The sequence below is a fragment of the Miscanthus floridulus genome, chromosome 6, assembly GCF_019320115.1.
Source record: "Miscanthus floridulus cultivar M001 chromosome 6, ASM1932011v1, whole genome shotgun sequence".
NCBI classification, from domain to species: domain Eukaryota; kingdom Viridiplantae; phylum Streptophyta; class Magnoliopsida; order Poales; family Poaceae; genus Miscanthus; species Miscanthus floridulus.
The window spans coordinates 47,344,954-47,358,082 of record NC_089585.1 but is presented as its reverse complement, the minus strand read 5'-3'; the positions used below and the strand labels follow the sequence as shown (position 1 = coordinate 47,358,082).

The following is a 13,129-nucleotide window of genomic DNA, read 5'->3' as shown; positions in this document are numbered from 1 at the left end:
AGGCGCTTATCATCCTTTCATACCCACTGGAATGGACAACAAGGCTAGGTAGCATATGCATCTGAGCCCTCTCACTTGTAAAGTCGTCCCCTTCATCTATAAAAGGGGATGTGCTTCCTTCAACGAGGGGACCGACTCTTGACGAACAACACACATCACACACAGTCAAGCTGCTCTCAGGCTCTTGACATCCTTTTGACCCTTCCATCAGAGACTTGGGACCAGTCCCTCTCTTGACCATTTGTACCCCCTACTATGAACCGTTTTTCAGTGATAATAACATGAGCAGCAACAGACTGGACGTAGGGACATTGGGCCCGAACCAGTATAAATCTTGTGTCCTTTAGCGCACCATCTGGGCCTAATGCGCATCACTATAAATTTACTTGCCGGTGCTTGTACAAAACACCGACAAGAAGAATGCTAAGTTTGTGTGGTCTAAAGAGTGCCAGGCTAGTTTTGAAGAGTTGAAGAAGAGACTAACTTCTGCCCCAGTGCTAATCTTACCTGACATCACTAAAAGCTTCTCTATCTATTGTGATGCCTCACGGCAAGGTCTTGGTTTTGTTCTTATGCAAGAGGGTAGAGTTATTACCTACGAATCTAGACAGCTAAGAAAACATGAGTTAAATTATCCGACTCATGATCTAGAGTTAGCGGCTGTGGTACATGCTCTCAAGATATGGAGGCATTACCTAATTGGTCATAAGTGTGAAATCTATACAGATCATAAGAGCCTAAAGTACATATTCACTTAGTCAGATCTAAACTTGAGGCAACACAGATGGCTAGAGCTAATAAAGGATTATGACCTAGAAGTACACTATCATCCGGGTAAAGCTAACATAGTAGCAGATGCTCTGAGTAGGAAGAGTTATGTCAACATGGCCTATGCAACTCAATTACCTAGGGAGTTGTGTCAGAGTTCAAACAACTGAACTTGGGTATAGTGGCTAATACTATGGAGTTAGAGGTTGAACCTACCTTAGAATGAGAGATCCATAAAGGACAGCTTGGTGATGAGAAAATTAAGGACATTGATGAGCACATAGTGATCGGCAAAGCACCAGGATTCCATATGGATGATCAAGGAACAGTGTGGTTTGGTAAAAGGATTTGTGTGGCAGAAGTGAAATCTATCAGAGAGTCTATCTTAAGGGATGCTCATGATTTGGCTTATTCCATACACCCGGGAAGTACTAAGATGTATCTTGATCTTAAAGAGAGATACTGGTGGTATGGCCTAAAGAGATATGTAGCTGAATATGTGGCCATATGTGATACATGCTAAAGAGTAAAGGCAGAACATCAGAGGCTAGCAGGTTTACTTCATCCTATGAAGATACCCAAGTGGAAATAGGAGGAAGTTGGAATGGACTTCATAGTGGGCTTACCCTGTACACAGAAGGGATATGACTCTATCTGGGTAATCGTAGATCGGTTGACCAAAGTGGCACATTTCATTCCTGTTAAGACTACTTATTTAGGTGCAAAGTTAGCAGAGCTATATATGGAAAGGATTATATGTCTACATGGGGTACCAAAGAGGATTGTCTCTGATAGAGGTACACAGTTCACATATCATTTCTGGCAGAAGATGCATGAGTCCATGGATACAAAGTTGAACTTCAGCTCAGCTTATCATCCACAAACAGATGGACAGACTGAGAGAATGAATTAGATTTTAGAGGATATGTTGAGAGCTTGTGCTCTACAATACGAGACAAGCTGGGATAAGAGTTTGCCTTATGTTGAACTCTCTTATAATAATAGTTACCAAAAAAGTCTTAAGATGGCACCGTTTGAAGTGTTGTATGGCAGAAAGTGTAGGACACCACTATTTTGGAATCAAATAGGGGAAAGTCAAGTTTTTGGGCCAGAATTTTTGCAAGAGACAGAGAAGCAGGTATAAACAGTGCGGTAGAATTTCAAGGTTGCACAGTCTCGTCAGAAGAGTTAGGCTGACACTAGAAGAAGGGATTTGGTGTTTGAAATCAGTGATTTTGTTTACCTCAAAGTTTCACCTATGAGAGGAGTTAAGAGGTTTCATACTAAGGGAAAGTTGTCTCCCAGGTATGTGGGACTTTCAAGATCATTGACAGAAAAGGAGAAGTTGTTTATCAGCTAGAGTTACCTAAGCAGCTCTCAAGTGTTCATGGTGTCTTCCATATGTCACATCTTAAGAAAAGTTTAAGGGTACTCGAGGGACAGTTACCTTTGGATGAGCTTGATATCCAGAAGGACCCTTCTTACGAAGAACATCCGGTGAGAATCTTGGAAACAGCTAAGAGAGTTACAAGGAGTAAAGTTATAAGAATGTGCAAAGTTCAATGGAACAGGCATTCCGAGGATGAGACAACTTGGGAAAAATAGCAAGACCTAAAATCTGAGTATCCCTATCTTTTTCAACCATCCGAATCTCGAGGACTATTCATCTTAAGGGATGTAGGTTTGTAACACCCTAAAAATTTATTTACAAATTAGTAATTAAACTTGAGCATTTAATTAATTTTTGTGCATTTTAACCTAGGACAAATAATTATTTTTGGTTAATTAAAATTAACTATAAGGTTTAGAAACATGTTTGTTGCATTCATGCCGAAGCATACTGTTTTTGGTTGAGTATAGGGCTAGGTTGTTTGAGGTTGGATTCAAATTTCATTTGAATTTAACCAAGTTTCAAGCTCTGAAAAATAGAAAAGAGTTTTCTTTAAAATCTTTCTTCCTTTCTCCTTTTCAGCCCAAGCGCCATAGCCAGCCCAAGTTTCTTTTCTTTTAACTATTCCTAGATTTTGGCCTTGGGCCATTGGCGGCCCGTTCCTGCGCTCTCCCACCCATTCCTCTCTCTCACGCCCGTAGGCCCACATCGGCTTTGCCATGGCCCAGCAGCGCCGGCCTACTCTATGGCCCGAGTGGTGTGGCCCGCACCCACATGCCACTCCCTCCTCCTCTCTCTGTTCGATGGGGCTCGCCCATCAGTCGTGCCAGCCGATGCCCTCTCTCTCTCCTTTCTCTCGCTGCCGCTGGGGTCTCGCTCTTTAGCCGCCCAGCCTTTCTCCTTCCTCGAGCAGGGAATCTAGAGCTAGCATTCATTGCCATCTTCAATCTCTCTTTGAAGATCGGATTGAAGGAGCCCTTCATGGATGCCATCAAGCAGGGCCTTGATGCCCCAGGTGAATTGCGTCGTGCCTGTTTCCACTTCTACCACACCGTCCGCCCTATAAATCCCACTGTCGAGCTCCTCCCTCTCACTTTCGTTCACCGCCTGCACGCACACACATTGCCACTTTCAATTCACTCATTCTGGAGCTCGTCCGTCGTCGAGGTCTTGCTTGGGAGTTTCATGGTGCTTCGCCGTGGCCGTAGGTCCCTTTTCTCTTTTGTTTTGACCTCGGTTTCCATGAATTCATGCTCACCGGTAGCTAATTTCCTTTCCAGACCGCCACCACTCATCACCGGTCACCTTGGAGCTCTCCCGGACGTCGACAACACCTTCATCGGAACTGTGGTATAACCCTCGTTATTCCCATGCCCTTGTTTTTGTTTCTAGTCCACGGAGTCGCCGTATCGGCGAGCTCCATATCCACCAACCATGGTGTCGTCGCATCGACCTGCTTCCCCGCCCTCTCTTTATGCCTCATTGAGTTCGCCTTGTCACTCTCGTCATCCCGGCACTTTTAGTTTTGAACGGCGTAGCTAGAATCACCATCCCGACGTTTGTCGACGAGCTCGGGCCATCGACGTCCATGGCGCTGCTCGCCGTGGTCACTGTAACGCCAGCAGGTTCATCCCCATCTTACCAGCATCGTTCGTTCTTTGATCGGCGGCTAGGATTAGATACCCCTTCGGGATTATGTAACCAGTCCACCATGGACCGTGGACACGGTGCACCGCACCCGCGTCAGCACTTCTACCGCACACGTGGTGCACCGCACCAACCAGCGACCGCCACATGGCTGCCCAGTCAGCCGGCGATGCGGTCAACCGCGACCCGCCGCTCATCTTGCACTTTAGCCCCTACTCTTTCTAGTAATCAATCCACAGTACATCTCAGTTCAAAATGATTTATTTTTAGTCCTGTTTATATCTGTTTTAGACCCTGTATTTCTGGAAAATATGAAGCGCCGTCCAGATCACATTAAAAATCAGATTTCATTTGTTTTAATTCAAAATTGAGTTCGGTTTATTTATAGAAATGCCATTGAATCTTGTTTTATGCATAACTTTCATGTTTTAAATCCGATTAAAGTGATTCTTTCGCTCATGTGTTCATAGTAGTACGTAGATTAGTTTTATAAGCTTTTCAGTCTCTGTTTATGCTGCTTGGTGTACTGTTCTAATAGAAATATATTTGTATGCATGTGATGATTGGTATGGATGCTTGATTGGTGATTTGGATCACGTTTAGAAGGTGATCGGTACGAGTTTGTCGAAGAGCAGTTGGTGAAGTACTAGGAGGGCAACTTTGAGGAAGGCAAGTATAACAAAGGTCCCTTTGTACCTATGAACTTTATAATTCATATATATGCATATGTCAAATTTAAATCGCCTTTAAGGAATTTACCTAGATTATTCTTGTACCACATATCCTTGTTACCTATGGTTTGGGATGCATTTTGGATAGTTGCTGCAGCGCATAACCAACATAAATAATAAACATGACTAATGGTTTATGCAATATGTTAAAATTGTGCTTTTTAGCAACTGTTTAGGGGGCTAGATTACTAGGTTTGAGTGCTCTAGGTCCTCTCCATAAGGACTTTATCCTAAAGTGGCCATCCAGGAGGTTCCATACAACCCTGAGTGTCACATGGCTCTAACCTTAATCATATAACTAGTACGTCTCTAGCTTGTTAGTGGTTACCAAAAGGCGGAAGAGGGGGTGCCAAGTTGGGTATGGCTCTTGTCCTGCCGCGGTGTGTGCTAGGCTGCGCGTCACTAGTGTGCCACTCTCGGAGGAGAGCATCTATATCTACTTGGTCAATCCGAAGCCTTAGCGGCTACTAACTTGTTAGGGTGTCTAGTGAAAGGTTAAGTAGTGAAACCCTGCCACACTTCCTTGACAGAGGTGTTGTGGGCCTTGCAAACCCCGGCATTGGGAATCATGGTTCGGTGGGTAAAATTGTACAAATTCTGCATAATTCTTTAACATGTTATAACAGTCGGGCTCACGAACACGAGCGGCATGGTTCCTTCATGATTAGTGGTTACTTGGATTATTGGGGAATGATATAATCTTGATTAATTATTATTACAACTTGGGTTGGTTTATTCACTAAAGTAGTGATACAGGATTAATAAAATTTGACCAACTAAAATTGCTAACCACAATCAAATCGTGTCAAGCCTTTGAGCCTCATAGATCCCTTTGTTATACTTGCTAAGCATGGTGCGCTTATGCTTGTTTTATATTCAATGAAAATCCCGAATTGGTAACAAATGTCATTTATGAGGAGTTTCCTGAAGATGTCTAGGAGTACTAGATTGAAGTCCACCAGTTGGAGTCCCTGTGGCAACATGGGTTTAGTTTTTCACTTTATGTAATAATGTTGCTGATGAGCAAGACTATGTGATAACAATGTGATGAGACATGCAATGTAACAAAGTACTTTACTTTGATATTATTGCAATTTGAGATTATATGTGTGTTTGGATATCATGGGCACACATCTATGAGTACTTGATTTTGCTATGCAAAATTGGGTGCGACATATAAGATAAGCTTGCTCCAGTTTAGGTACATTCTTTTATTCTTTATTCTTCCTTTTATCTTTATCCTTGAGATTGGCTTGGGTGTGTCTATCACACTATCCAATATTTATCCTATCTTACCCCTGTTGTCGACTTTGGTCTATTATACAGTCATGTTATCTTGACTATGCCCCTACTAGAGACTTTTACACCATGCCTTCCTTTGGAAAAATATAAATGAATGATACCCGAATACTTCTGGGTGAAATGCTACAACGACATATCTATGCACTTGCAGAATATTTCTATATGCATTTAGAAATATCGTCACGGCGTTTCTGGTGCCATTGCTAGGAAGACAAATCCTAGTAGTAACGCTAAGAAACGCCAACAGGGCCCCGCAAAGGGCATCACACTCTCGTCAGCGGAAGCCATCCCCGCCATGGCTATCTTGGTCACAAGAAGATTGAATTCAACCCTTCGTCGCCATCACGAACCAGGCCAAGTGAGGCCACGAAGGGCTCGAGGGCTCCTGACGAGATCCAAACATATGGGTATATTAAGCCTCGAGATCAATGGTCTCCAACCGAAGAGACCCCCCGACTGACCCCTCTAGGATCGCCCGGGAGCTCAGGGGCTATACCCATCAGGTACGCTCGTGCATACCCTTCGACGAAGAAACCTGACCGAGCCTGGGCACGCCGCAGCCCCTGCTCAAGGCTCAGGGACTCGCCCAAGCCTCAGGCTCCCGATCGATGATACTCCCGAGCTCGGGCCTTGCCTCCTGCTCGGCTTACAATGCAAGCCAAGGACAGGGTGCAAGAAGACAAGCCCTGATCCATCGAGGCTCGGGGGCTCCCAGACGCCACCCTTAAGGCGTTGCCTTGCTGGCCGCTCCCGCGACTGGGTCACACACGGGGCGTAACACAAGAAGACAAGTTTCCTCGGCATCCAGGGGCTGGGCAACTCCTGGGCCCACGCGTCATCCCCTAGAGTCGACCTCCTTCGCCACCAAGAAGACTCTAGAAGGTTCACCTAGGGGAGGCCGGTCCAAGCCGACATAGCCTGACACGCATAGTGTCAGAACAAAGTAGCCGGACGATGCCTAAGGCTTCTTTGGCTCCGCGACACCACCACGGTCCACAGAGCACCGTTGCAAGACCCTCCTAGACTCCGGTGCATGTAGACCGTAGACACATCCCCCAAACCGCCATGTACCCGACCTATATCGGTATATAAGGGATAAGGTCATACCATAGGGAGGGGGAGGATCCCAGACAGATCATTCCATTCCTCATTCGATCCGCTCCTGCTCAGCACCGAGAGCAAGGCAACCCAGAGAGGGGCATCGAGAGCTCCTCCGCCGCACCCATCGTCTTCCTCCTCTCCGACGAGGGGAAGGCTCCACCGACGGCGAGGCAACCTTAGGATTAGCACCGAGCTAAAACCTACCAAATCTCTCTCTACACTATGTTGTAACCCCCGATTTTAGGTGCTCTTCAGTATAAGGATCATCAGCTATTGGACGTAGGGCACCGATCGACCCGAACTAGGATAAACCGTTGCGTCCCCTCTGTGATTCTTGTGTACTTGAGTCTACCTGAGCCATCGGAGACACGTACTCTGACACCGACTCGAACAACAATGCTTGTCGCGGTTCTGACCCTGCGACAGCAGGAAAATCCTATCCATGGGTCTTATGCGCCGAATTGGCGATGGAACAACAAGTGTGTGGCATGATCGTTGGCTGCCTAATCACTTTGGCGGGAAGCCAATCACCTCTCCCGTTTCGGCGCTGGTTGACACGGTGGCTGACCTCTTAACTCCAAGTGGAGCATGGAATTCGGCGCTGATCAAGCAACTCTTTTTTTATGTCGATGCCCACGCCATTCTGAGTCTGCCAACCAGAGGCGATGGGGATAATGTTTGGGCTTGGGAACTGGAGAGACATGGACTATATTCTGTGAAATCGGCTTACCGTCGGTTGTTTGATAATCAGTGGCAGCAGCCAGAGCCGATTCATGCTTCCTCTTCTAGTGATGTTACTTGGGCTAGGATTTGGAAGCTTTGTGTGCCACCCAAAGTCCAGGTATTCTGGTGGAGGGTGGTGAACAATTTCCTTCCGGCCAAGGAGGTACTGAATCACAGACACATTGAGCCAATCGCTAATTGTGATGTACGTGGAGAAGAGAGGGAGTCTGTTAAGCATGTCTTGCTCGACTGCACAGTGGCAAAAATCTTCTGGAATCATGCTAAGATACTATCTGGAATTAAAATACCCCCACTGCACCCTCTTACTTGGGCTCGGGACCTGATTAATCCCAACCTATTCCCACCTAGAGATGCAGCGGTGATATTATGTGGTATGTGGTCTCTGTGGATGGTGAGAAATGGTAGGCGCCATGATCGGGAGCCGCTGCCGGAGACTTACAGTTCAGTGGGCTGTAGATACAGCTTTTGATCTCTGGCAGATGGCACACCCAGAAAAGGAGAAGGCCCAAGCTACTCTGAAACGCTGGGAGAGACCGGAACCGGACTGGGTCAAATGTAAGGATGGCAACGGGGATGTACCCGTCGGGTATCGTCGGAACGTTCTTTTCCCCGCTATGGAGAATTCATTCCGTCCCCGTCCCTGTTAACTATCTCGGGTATAGATTCTTGTCCATCCCCGTACCCGTCGGGCATCGGTCGGGTAACAGATACCCGACGGGTACTGCATACCCGATAAACAAGGACACTTGGGGTCGCAGCTTTGCAATCGGAGACGTTTCTTCTTCACCTGGGTATAAGTGTCGGAGTCTCGGAGATGCCAAGGAGAAGGAGCGAGGTTGCGAGGAGGACGAGCAAAGGTGGCAGAGAGACCGAACTAAGGAAGCGAGGGGCACGAGCGCTCGTGAGGCAGACGTGTTTGTGCTGCTGGCGGAGATGGTGAGGAAAAATTGAACTAGGGTTCCTAGAACACACAAACTATATATATGATTGTTCAGGTTTGGGCCAAAATACATATGTTGAGCTTCTTTGAGCCTAATACTCGTATGACAGCTCAAATAGTCGGGTTCCCCAATGGGTAACGGGTACGGGTAAACAGAGAACGTTCCCGTACCCGCTATACCCGTCGGGGATGGATTCTTGCCCATTTAGATGCCCGCGGGTAAAGATATGATTCCATCCCGTCCCCTAATGGATCAAATACCCGTCGGGTATCGAGTATCGAGGCCCGTTGCCATCTTTAGTCAAATGCAATGTAGATGCAGCATTTTGTGAGGGTGACCGCTCAGCGTCATCAGGTGTGATCCTCCGAGATTCAGATGGGAGAACATGCAGGCCACGTTTAGTTCGCCAGATTCGACGACGTCGAATTTACTGTAGTGTTTCGTTTTTATTTGGTAACAATTGTCCAAACATTGGCTAATTAGGCTCAAAACATTCGTCTCGCAAAGTACAATCAAATTGTGCAATTAGTTTTTAATTTCGTCAACATTTAGTACTCCATGCATGTAACGTAAGTTTGATGTGACGAGAAATCTTCTTTTTGCATAGTGCCAAATTCAGGAGTTGGGGGTAACTAAACACCCCCGTAGAGACACAGCTAAATGGTATGTATGAGTGCGCTTGCTGCTGAAGCTCGGCCATGTTGCGATGGACTGCAGTTCGCGCGAGAGCGGGCCATCCGGCGAGTTCAGTTGGAAACCGATTGTCAAGTACTTGTCAACTTGTGGATCAATCGATCACATCAGAAGTCGGAGATTTCACTTCTCATTGGACAGATGGAAGATCTTAGTGGGAGCTTTGATGATTTTAAGCTTCATTAGTAGAACTTGTAATAATTTAGCTCATGCAGGTGCTCGGCTGGTGTCCCGTAATTATCAGGTGGTCGAGTGGCCTATAACCCCACCTGGACTTATGGACATCTTCAACCGAGGCTTTAACCCTGATCATGATTAATGAAGCTCCGGTTTCCTAAAAAAAAAGATTAGGCTATTTGGATTGGAATTGGACATTCCATAACTTTCTCAAACTCACAAATAAGCCTATCTCAAATTTATAGAGTGGAAGATGAAAATGGATTCTATATATCATTATGCTATAATTATACTCTGCAACTTTTATCACACTCAACTCATTTCTCTACAATAAAAATGCAACATATAAGTATATCTCTTACCGGCTTAACAATAAATATATTTTATATACAACTATATTAACTTAATTAATCTATATTTAAATTATAATTATTAGAATGAATTCAATTCGATGGACGCAAAGGGACTCGGAGAAACAGAGCAAGCTGTGGCTTCCAAGCAGCTACTGGAAAATATTACGCGCACCCCACCCCGACACTATCCCAGGACCAGGCGGCGAAGACTTGGGTGCTCTGCAAGTCCACGCCCATCCTCGCCGCGGCGGCGACACGCGCAAATCGAGATCCGGAACAGACCGATCCGGCCGGCGACATGGACATCGTGGTGGGCGCGCTGTCGGGCATGTTGGACGCGCTGCCGGGGAAGCTCGGCGAGCTGCTGGAGCAGGAGTATGCGCTGCTCTCCGGCGTCCGCGGAGATGTCGTCTTCCTCAAGGAGGAGCTGTCAAGCATGCGCGCCGCCATCCACCACTGCGAATCCCTCGACCACCACGACTCCCAGACCACTGGATGTATCGGCCTCGTCCGCGAGGTCGCCTACGACATCGAGGACTGGGTTGACCTCTTCGGCATCCGCGTCGACGGCGGCGCCCAATCCACTTCCGGGTTTCGTTCCTGGATTCGCCGCTGTGTGGACAAGTTAACGGCGCTCCCCGCCCGCCACACCATCGCGAGCGAGCTCCAGGGCCTCAAGGAGCGCGTTCTTGAGATTAGCGAGCAGCGGAATCGCTACAGGCTCGGCGCGATGGTTGGCACCACCTCGCAACATCCCCATGATCCCAGGCTTTCTGCGCTCTTCGTCGACCCGGGCAGCCTCGTCGGCTTGGATGGGAAAGTCGAGGATGTGTCCAAGACTGTCATGGACGCCGGCGGCACTAATGAGCTGAAAATCGTCTCCATTGTCGGGATGGCCGGCTCAGGGAAGACGACGCTCGCCAATGCAGTGTACCAGCGTCTTCAAGCAGACAACACCTTCCAGTGCTCTGCTTTCGTCTCCATCGGACCGAAGGCGGACATGGTGAAGACAGTCAAGGACATGCTCTCAAAACTCGGCGAACGGCACCGAGGAGGCGAGGACATTAGCCAACTCATCCACAGGGTCAGAGAAGTACTGGAGAAGAAGTATGCCTAGCATGACCTGCTGAATTTTGGCAACCAGACTACAGAATCACAAGCTGATTTGGTAATATTTTGCTTCATCTGTGCATTGGACTATTACAGGTACCTCATTGCGATGGATGATCTATGGAGTAGTGAACAATGGGGAGCAATATGGTGTTGTTTTCCAGACAACAGTCTTGGTAGTAGGATAATCACCACAACAAGGAATGATGCGTTGCCCACCAATCATCATTCCGGTTAGCAAATTTGTCCACAAGATCGGCCTCCTTACTGACAATGAAGCCAAGGAATTGTTTCTGCAGAAAGCTTTCAGCAGCCGGAATGATTGTCCACAACATCTGGAGGATGCTTTTACAAAGGTTCTGAGAAGGTGTGCTGGCCTGCCACTTGCTGTGGTTAGCATAGCAGCCAAGTTAGCACACAAGCAATCAAGAGATGAATGGGAAAAGCATGGATTGAACTTGCTATGCAGTTCACATCCAGATGGGTTAGATGGGGCTCAAGCAAATACTCGATCTTAGTTACAACGATCTACAGCCACATCTCAGGTCATGTTTGCTGTATCTGAGCATATTTCCTGAGAATTCAGAGATTGAGACAGAGCGCCTAGTGAGGCGATGGATCGCCGAAGGATTCATCGCTGGAAGCAAAGAGGAGACAGCAATCAGTTACTTGAATGAGCTAATTGGCAGAAACTTGGTACAATCATTGGGTCTGAACCATGATAGTATCCCAAGGCGTTGCAGAGTCCACCCAGTGATATATGATTTCATTGTTTGCAAGTCCATGGAAGACAACTTTGCCACTCTGACAGATGCTCAACATGTCCCAAACAACAACAGAACTGTCCGTCGGCTATCCCTGAATTTGAAGAACAATAGCAAGGAAGATCAACCTGCAGCTCGAAATGAGTCTACTGACTTAACTCATGTTCGCTCAGTCACTGTCTTTGGTCACGCCAGTGCCACCCCTCATCTGACTGATCTGAAAGTGGTGCGTGTGCTGGACCTCGAAGGCTGCAATGGTCCTGTGTGCTTGGATGGCCTATGCAAGCTGGTGCTGCTGAGGTACCTGAGCCTCAAAGGCACTGATACCAGTGAACTCCCACCAGCAATTGGGGATCTAAGGTGCTTGGAGACACTTGATGTGAGGTCAACAAAGGTGGAAGAGCTGCCTCCCAGTATTGTCAGGCTGGAAAAGCTAATGCATTTGCTTGCTGGGAATGCCAAGCTGCCTGGCGGGATGGATAAGATGAAAGCCATGCGGTCATTGTCATGCGCTGGTATCACGAAGAGCTCTGCCAACGTCGTGGAAGAGTTCAGTAAGGACGATAACTTGAGGGAACTGGAACTGTATTACTATGCAACTGAAAAGCCTGGAAATGAGAAGCAAATCATGTTCCCCGTTGATAGGCTCCAGACTGTTAAACAACTGTGCATCCGGTGCACATCACCATCAGTGACATTTGAGCCCCTTGTACTGCCAAAGATCCAAGCACTTGAGCTGAGGTTCGAGAAAGGCCAGGCTGATGACATGAGTGGCGTGTCTGGCTTAGAGCATCTGTCGAGCCTGAAGCATTTGGTCCTCGAGTTTGAGAAGCATGATGCGGGCGCCATGGCGACAGTTGATGCAGTGAGGAAGGCTGCTGAGGCGCTCCTTTTAGATCATCAATGTATCACTATAAAGGTGGATGGACAGAACTACTAATGCAGTGAGGATTGAGGAAGAGGTAACGTACACACCTATACGGCTTACCACAAACAGTGCAAGGCATCTGCTCATTGTGTCATTCAGTCTCTAAGCACTTACTTCAACATGTGATACATTCACGGTTTACTGAAATGTTGAGACTTGAGAATGTTTCAGTTTCTCGTGCTGTAAACTTTCTATTTAATGATGTGTAATTCATTTATATTTCTCAAAAGTTTGATGTTTTCTGCCACTGTTCTTGCTTTGGGGACCCTCAGTTCTTGAATGGTTTTCACAACATTGCGAAACTGCACGCCTAGTTGGACAGAAAAGATAAAATAGAATCTTGAAAATTGTATTTTAAAATTAACTTGAAAAGTAATTTTGGTTTGGCACCCTTTATAGGTCCTTATATAGGCACTCATTAATAGAGGCTCATTATTACAGAGAGGGTTCCTCTGTTAATCATTACTCGTAGAAGATACG

The 13,129-nt window shown here is 46.8% G+C and overlaps 1 pseudogene; it reads left to right on the top strand.

Moving 5' to 3' along the window:
- Positions 1-10,003: 10,003 nt before the first annotated feature.
- LOC136458223 (disease resistance protein Pik-2-like) lies at positions 10,004-12,890 on the top strand (annotated as a pseudogene).
- The last annotated feature ends 239 nt before the right edge of the window (positions 12,891-13,129 follow it).